Source organism: Gopherus flavomarginatus, unplaced genomic scaffold (genome assembly GCF_025201925.1).
Source record: "Gopherus flavomarginatus isolate rGopFla2 unplaced genomic scaffold, rGopFla2.mat.asm mat_scaffold_1822_arrow_ctg1, whole genome shotgun sequence".
NCBI classification, from domain to species: Eukaryota; Metazoa; Chordata; order Testudines; family Testudinidae; genus Gopherus; species Gopherus flavomarginatus.
Genome location: NW_026114767.1, coordinates 16,863 through 25,618, shown reverse-complemented (window position 1 = coordinate 25,618; position 8,756 = coordinate 16,863). Strand labels below are relative to the sequence as shown.

The following is an 8,756-nucleotide window of genomic DNA, read 5'->3' as shown; positions in this document are numbered from 1 at the left end:
CTTTGGTTCTGCTCTTTTCTAGCCTTGTGTTCAGAGAAGGGGTGAGGGGAGAGAGAAGGGAGGTTAAAAATGTGTCTGTGGACTTAACCTGGCAGGAGGGGCCAGGTCTAAATTGTAATAAACAGATTGAGCATTTCCCAGCATGACAGAATCTAGGGTGTCTGTCTGCAGGGAAAGGGCCTGGGGGAATTGTGATGTGAAATTAACAAAAACCGGTTCTGAAACGCCCACAACTGCCCTTCTCCCCCAGACAGGCTGCAGAATGTTTTGCTCCAGCTCATCCCAGCCTGGCGTGGGACAGGGAAGAGAAATGGCTGCAGTGGAGTCAGTCCAGGTAGAGATTATCGGGGAGTTGCTGGTGGGTTCCTGCTGGAGGAAAGGGAGAGCAAATACACCAGAGGTGGGAAGGTTTGCTAGGGGCTCCATCACCTGTATCAGTCAGTGGCTAGTAGGGGGGTGATGGATATGCTGGGAGAGATAAGGGGCTCTCTCTTCATCCCCTCACCCTGGCATTTGCTGGATACTCTGAGCCAGGTCGAGGTGGGACTCTCCTGACTATGAACCACCCAGAGCTTCCATTTGATTCACTCTTCTCTGCCACAAATAGTGGGGCTGTGAGTGGGGCAGCAAGTCCTTAGTGTTGGACTCTTACTCTTTCAGGGGCTGGTGACCTTCAAGGAGATGGCTATGTATTTCACCAGGGAAGAGTGGGCTCTGCTGGACCCCACTCAGAGAGCCCTCTACTGGGATGTCATGCAGGAGAACTATGAGACTGTGACCTCGCTGGGTAAGGGTTCCTGTCCCTTTTGTTCTTGGAAGGGGAAATGAAGAGTGAAGGTTCACGCCACCCCCACAATGCCATCTGTACCCTGTCCTGTTTCAGCATCACCCCAATAGGCCAGTGACACACATAATACCAGAGACCCTCCTCTGCTGCAGAACACTTTGGGAACAGAGCACAGGAGCCGTATTGCACAGTGTCAAATATCTCCTGTTTGCTCAAGTGAAACTGGGGGTTAGGTCTGGCATAACTGTCCCATACCCCTAATCATTTTTCTTGCCCTTTTCTGAACCTTTTCCAATTCCAATATTTCTATTTTTGAGACGGGGTGACATGTGCATGCAGTATTCAAGATGTGGGTGTATCATGGATTTATTTGCTGTTTTTACAAATATGATCTATGAGATATTCTGTCATATCTATCACTTTCTTAATTATTTCCTACATTGTTCACTTTTTTTCACTGCTGCTGCACATTGAGTGGATGTTTTCAGAGAACTATCCACAGTGACTCCAAGATCACTCTCTTGAGTGGAAACAACTAATTTAGACCCCATCATTTTGTATGTATAGTTGGGATTGTGTTTTCCAATGTGCTGCACTATGTGCTATCCTGTCATCTAGTACTGCTAAGATCCTGGATTCAGTAATATCCCTGCCCTTCCTGTTCCCTTTCTCCACCGAACCCCGCCAGCCCATGCTTCCTGTTCCCAGCTTCCCCAGGATTCTCGCACTGTCTCTGAACCTCTCTGTCAGCAAGAAGCAGTGCCAGGGACACTTGCCCTCTGTCTGGAGTCTTCGATTTCTGGGACATGGATTTACTTTCTCTGTGTTGTAAGAGGCTCTGTCATAATGAGTGTCTGTGATGTTACCCAGAGTACAATCTGGACTGTTAAATAGCTGTACCTCAGTCCTCCAGCATGGGGTGCCTTTTCCACTGTTTTCCCGCGAGAACAGCCCCTCTTGGCCAATTAACACACAGTCTCCAGCATGTAACTCACTCCCAGCTACACAGTATTGAGTGCTGCTAGACAGCCACTCATGAATTACACCTCAGGAGAAAACCAGCAAATTCTCAAGTGCCCAACTTTCCCCCAGAAATGTGCATCTTGCACTGTCCAGCACGCTACTGAACGACCCAAGCTCATATGAAGTCTGTCATTTCATCAGCGGAAAATGACATGCACCAGCTTGTTATCCCAAACAGAGTTTCCAACACACTTCAATCCACACATACTGGTTAGATGAACAATAAACCAAGATTGTTAACTACCAAAAACTAAAACTAGGCCCAGTCCATGAAAGGGGCACTCCCAGGAGAGACTGTACAAAGGCTGGAACATGAAACACCTTTGTAAACCTGAGACAGCTGCCTTGGGGACAATGACAGGGAGAATCCCCCAAAGTGACTCCTTTGTTTCTGCTCTTCTCTGGCCTCCGATTGTTCCTTCCAGCGTGGAGTCCTTTGCACTTGTCTCTACTGAATTTGATCCTATTTACTTCAGATCATTTCTCCCGTTTGTCCAGATCATTTTGAATTTTAATCCAATCCTCCAAAGCACTTACAACCCCTCCCAGCTTGGTGTTGTCCGCAAACTTGATACGTGTAAGAGAGAGACTGTTACTGGGAGGGTTTCCCCATGTGTCAGAGGGTTACACCCTGGTGGGAGGGGGCTAGGCCTGTACTGGAATAAGGTCACTCTGTGCTTCACAGTGTGCTAGAACCTAGAATGTGCATTAGCAGGGGAAAAGCTGGGGGGAATCGGCTTGTGGAATGGACAAAAGCCTAGTCTGAATTCTCACACCTTGCCCTTTTCACCCCGGCAGGCCAGAGAATAACATCCATGTTTCGCTGCAGATCATCTCGTCCTCCCAGGGGCAAGGAAATGGCTGCAATGGAGCTGGTTCAGGTAAGAGATTATCAGGGTGGCGGGCTCTGCTTGGAGGTCGAGGAGCAGTAAATGCATAAGAGGGTGGGAACTGCTAGAAGTGGTGGGAAGCAGGAAATATCTCGGGTGGAGAAAGGGAGGGGACAGCATGTGACAAACCTGCTGAGACTTGTGTAGTGTAGGGCGTGATGGGTTGTCACTCCCAGGAGGCAGTTTGTGGAGCTTCTGGGAACTGCTGTGTCCTCTAACCCTCACGCTGGGCTGGCCCTTCTCACACTGCTTTGCTGGAGATTTCGCCAGCCTCTCCAGGGCCTGTTATCACCCAACACAACAGCAGGTGGCGCCATGCAGCCAACTAAGCTACCTGAGTGCGTTACCTAAGCCACTCAAGGACACATAGAAGACAAGAGCCAATTTCCCACTCCCCAACCTTGCACACTTGCTGTAGTATAAATCCAGAATGATACCATCTTATAGTGCACAGGGATCTCTATAATACAAGCTCATTAATGTAGTTCCCCTTCCCCTCGATATGGGACAGATGTGTACAACAAGCTGAGATTTTCCCCAGACACTTCACTCAAAATACGCTGGTTAAGATAAAGCATCAAACAAGTTTATTAACTGCAGAAAGATAGATTAAGTGATTATAAGTGATAACAAACAGATCAAAGCAGATTATTTAGCAAATAACCAAAACTCAGACTAAGCCTAACATACTAGATGGATAGAATTTGAATTAGCAATTTCTCACCCTGACTGATGGTACAAGCAGTCCCCCAAGTTTCCATACACAAGCTAGAAATCTCTTGATCCTGGGAGCAGCACTTCCCCCACATCCGTTTTTGTTTCTCAGGTGTTTCCAGAAGTTCTCTTGTGTGGAGAATGAGGCCAAGAGATGATGTCACACCCCACCTTATGTAGCTTTTCCATATGGTGGGAACCTCTTGTTCCAAACTCAGTTCCTAGTCCAGTTTGTGGAAAAATACAGGTACTAAAATGGAGTTTAGTGTCATGTGGTCTGGTCACAGGCCCTGCTGAGTCATAGTAGCCATGACTCATAGGCTGGCTGAAACATTCACAGGAAGGCTAAGCTCTTCCACAGTCCATTGTCTTTGTTGAGCCATCAGCACTGTCTGGCTTCTTCATTGTTGTACCTGAAAGGCTCATTGTGGGTGTTACCCAGAGTAAGCACATTTGAAATACAGATACAGAGTCAATATCCATAACTTCAGATACGAACATGATATGTGCACACAAATAGGATAATCCTATTCAGCAAATCAGAACTTTTCCAGTGACACCACACATGAAGCATCTTCTACAAAATAGATCATAATTATGTCCTAATCATATTATAATCATACCACTATGATGAATATGGGGGTGTAGTGTCAGATAGGTCCTAATTTCAAGGCACAGGAGTTGGGAATGGAACTTCCCCTCTTTGTGGAACAGGAAATAACCCTCCAGCCAGGGCTGGGACAACTTCCCAGACTCTCAGCGATGGAGCCTGAATCTACTGACATTTCGTTAATTACCACCAACCCCAATCTTTGTGGCAACTGTAAACTTTATCAGTGATGATTTTGTACTCTCTTCTAAGTCATGGATAAGAATGTTAAATAGCACAGGGCCAAGAACCAATCCCTGCAGGAACCTGCTAGAAAGAAATCCACTCGATCATGGTTCCCCATTTACTATCAGAGTTTTTAATCTATTTAACGTATGCCGTGTTTATTTTGTATCATTCTAGTTTTTTTTAGTAAAAATATTGTGCTAATCAAGTCATGTCCCTTACGGAAGTTTAGGTATATTACATCAATACTATTAGCTGCAACCAAGCTTTTGATCTCATCCAATAAGGATATCCCGTTAGTTTAATAGGCTCTATTTTCTCTAAACCTTTGTTAATGGGCACTACAATTCTGACCTTCTAACTTCTATTCTTTATGATTGACTTCCCCTTTCTTCCATATATTTTATTTGGAGAGTGCTTGGATTCCTACCAGGGAGCCACTATCAGGGTCCAGAGACAGCCCCATCTCCTATATTAAGCTCTGGCTAGTAGCTATGTGATAAATGTGAAGACCCTGCTTCTGTCTGTCAGATGGGAGACACAAAGGTTCTCTCTTTCTACCCTCTGATGCCTCCTGGCTGCTGTAAGCAAGGTGGGGTGGGACTCTGTTAACATGTGCCTCCCGGAGCTTCCATTTCCCTGGTGCTGCTGTTCCGTGAATAGTGGGGTTGTGAGTGGGTCAGCAGGTACTGAGTATTGGACTCCTGCTCTTTCAGGGGCCGGTGACCTTCGAGGAGGTGGCTGTGTATTTCTCCAGGGAAGAGGGGACTCTGCTGGACCCCACTCAGAGAGCCCTCTACAGAGATGTCATGCAGGGGAACTATGAGACGATGGTCTTGCTGGGTAAGGATTCCTGTCCCTTCTGTTCTTGGAAGGGGAAATGAAGAGTGAAGGTTCATGCCACCCCCACAATGCCATCTGTACCCTGTCCTGTTTCAGCATCACCCCAATAGGCCAGTAACATACATACTACCAGAGACCCTCCTCTGCTGCAGAACACTTTGGGAACAGAGCACAGGAGCAGCATCACACAATGTCAAATATCTCCTCTTTACTCAAGTAAAACTGGGGTTAGGTCCAGCATAATGAACAGAAGCTTCCTACCCCCAGCCTTCTCTCAAACCCTGAGCCTTCTCTACCCAAACCAGAATGTGCTTGGGGTGTAACAAGCAGGCGGCTGGAGTCAGAGCTGCCAGTCCAGGGTTACTTATCATACAGACACTCAGTGCGTCCTTGAACGCTGGCTGGGAGTATCCAGACAGGGGAGCTCCAGCAGCAGAACACTGAATCTCACCCAGGATTACAGATGACACAACTCCTCGCTGATCTGGATTGCACCCCAGCATGTGAAAATGGCCTAGGTTGGTAGTGACATTTCTTGAGACATGGAGAGTCTTGCTCCCATATCACCAGGTGTAATAAAAATAACAGGAAAGGCCAAATATGGAAAACTGATTCTTCAGCTTGCTTTTGACCTGCATCATATTTTGCAGTATATTCCAAATAAGGAAATTAACGTGCAACGTATGTGTCATTGTTTGTGGTTTTAAGCTGTAAAAGGCTTGTGTGATTTTTAGCTCAGGAACAGTATTCCAATAGCTGTCGCCCCCTGCGTGCTTGTAACCAAGAAAAGAGCCTCAGGCTGAGCTGATTCAAATATTAATCCTGTGGTCGTTTTCCACAACAGCCTCAATAGGTCCCTGTGATGGAATGTAAGGCTACATCTAGACTACCCACCGTATCGGCGGGTTAAAATCGATTGCTCGGGGATCTATATATGGCGTCTCATCTAGACGCCATATATCGATCCCCGAGCGCGCTTATATCGATTCCGGAACAACACCAACCCCAACGGAGTTGCTGATTTGACAGGGGGAGCCGCGGACATCGATCCCGCGCGGTGAGGATGGGTGATTAATCCGATCTTAGATATTCGACTTCAGTTACGTTATTCACGTAGCTGAATTTGCGTATCTAAGATCGATTTCCCCCCGTAGTGTAGACCAGCCCTTAATGTCTTCACACCTTCCCCCTGCAGGAGAATGGCTGTTTGACCAGCTGTTTGCCTTGCTGTCTCTGAGGAACTGGTCTGTGGGTGTTCCCCAGAACTGTAACTTTTTCAGTAATATCATACTGTAAAATCTCACAATTTTACATACAGTGTTACTACAAATTTTAACAGGAGGATAATATTCAGTAGGTTATGCATTTTCTAATGATACCTCACAAGCCATTTTCCACTAGCAGGGTCTTCTCTGTTCACAGAATTTCTGATAGTTTGATGTCTGCTGGCACTGGATATCACTATTTTGGCATCTCTCTCTCTGTCTCAGTGAGCACCCGCTGTGGTTGTTGAAAGTCTGTGATGGGATCTATGGGATGCAACTGAACAGTGGGACCCCTGAGCCCTTTGTCCCACCACCTGGGCTCCCTCTCACACATGTGATGCTGAGACAAGCTGTGAATCTCTGGCAGATATTGCACTTACACAGACATCCGTAGGTAGGGACACAGCCAACTGAATTACATGAATGCTTCTGCAGCCACTCATAACACTAATGATAGAAAGTCGCCCCCCCTACAGCTCTGCAGCCTTGCACCCCTGGATCATACCATCTTGCCTTAATCAGAAGCCTGATCAGTGTGAGTTTATTACCCAGGGTCCACCCCTCCCTCACTGTGAATAGTACATGAACCAGCCTTGTAATGGAGCTGAGATTTCCCAAGAACTTCAAGCAAAATACACCAGTTTAAGTAGAGCATAAAACAGATTTATTAACTACAGAAAGATGGAGTTTTAAGGATTATAAGTGGTAGGAATAAAAGATCAAAGTAAATTACCATGGAAATTAAAGATAAATTCACAATCTAAACTTTACACCTTATTACACTAGGGCGTAGTTCAGTTATGCACACAGGAAGGCTTAATGCTCGAGCTGCTGCACATGCTGGGCAGGCTTAAGGTCGGGCTCCCCATGGCAGGAGAGAAGAAGACTCGGCCCCTGGAGTGGCAGGCTGGGGCTTCCTGGATCCCATTTGCTCACAGCCAGCGCCCTGCCCCCACTCCCAAGTCATCCATGGCGCCCCCAGGTCGGCCAGAATGGAGCAGCAGTTTTCACTGCACTACGTCCACTTATGGCTTACAGGCAACTCCCAGACTCACCACAGTCCACCATCTCGGCCAGAAAGGAGCCCACTCAGCCTCACCATTGCTGCTTTTCCTTCCCCCCAGAACCCCGCTTCTCCTGGGCTGCAAGTAGCCATCCCTGGGATGCCAACAGGCAGCCACAGGGGTCTGTCTCTCAGCAGCCAACCGCACCTCCATGGGTTCAGCCCTCAGAAGGGCAGGTGGGGGTTTCCTGGATCCCAGTTGCTCACAGCCAGCCCAGCCTCCACCTCTAAAACCATCAGTCATGCCCCCAGGTTGGCCATAAAGGAGCCGCCATTCTCCAGTTGGACTCAGCTTTGCTTGTTTTCCTTTCACCCAGAACCTCCCTTCTTCTCCTGGGCTGCAAGTAGCCACTCCTGGGAAGCCAAGAGGCAGGCACAGGATTCTACCTCCCAGCAGCCAACCACACCTCCCCAGGCTTTGCAGAATGAAGGGTGGTGCTCTACTAACCCCACTTAGCAGCACAGCTTCTTTCCTGCCTTCCTCAGCTCAACTTTCCTCTATTGCCCCATTCCTGCCTCACTTCCTCCTTTGGCCAGTCACGCAAAGGAGTCCAGCAGGAAGTGAGAGCCTCTATAGGCCAACCTCCAAGAGCAGAGGTGGCCAAGCCACAAGCCTCCAAATGGTGACTGGCCTAACTACTCTAGGTTCTCCAGCCTGACACCAAGGTGCTTTCTCCACTGCTGTCAGCATCCTCTGTCATGCAGGGGTTGGAGTTATCCCAGGGACAGGCCAATAGGAGGAGTGCCCTTTCTGAATAACAAGGGGATCTGGGAGAAGGAAGCCAGCATGTTTCTGCCTGGTTTTGAACCAGGGACCTTTTGCGTGTTAGGCAAATGTGATAACCACTACACTACAGAAACTCCACCGACTGGGTTGTTGCTCACTCTGGCACAGACTGATGGACAAATCTAGAGAATGTGGTGGTAGCCCCTCGATAGGTCAGCTGGCAGGGCAGAGGACTGGAGCCAGCACTCAGGAAGTCGTCCTTACCTCGCCCGTGTGACTCCAGCTTGAGGGAGAGCTTCTTTTTCTTCTCCTTGCTGGCAAAGAGCAAGAGAAGAATGAAAGGTCAGGTGGGCCAACTCCGTGCAGAAGCCCATGCTGTCTTTTCCTGCTGCATAGCCTGAAATGAGGGACTCGTGGCAGTGTGACATTCTGTACCTTTGGGGGAGTGTGCTGTAACCCCCATATTCCTCATTTTCATATAATCGTGATCTTATATACAGAGCATGCCTTGTAAGGTATCAGGGGAAAGGATATGATCTGCTGAAAGGCATTTCTCTTCCCATAGATGTTTACCATTCATGCATATGAAGTTATGAGAATTGTGCAGTG

At 47.8% G+C, this 8,756-nt stretch overlaps 1 non-coding gene across 1 annotated transcript; it reads right to left on the bottom strand.

Moving 5' to 3' along the window:
- Window positions 1–8,208: 8,208 nt before the first annotated feature.
- Window positions 8,209–8,281, bottom strand: TRNAV-AAC (transfer RNA valine (anticodon AAC)). The gene has a single exon. It is a non-coding gene; the product is annotated as a tRNA-Val (tRNA).
- Window positions 8,282–8,756: the final 475 nt, after the last annotated feature.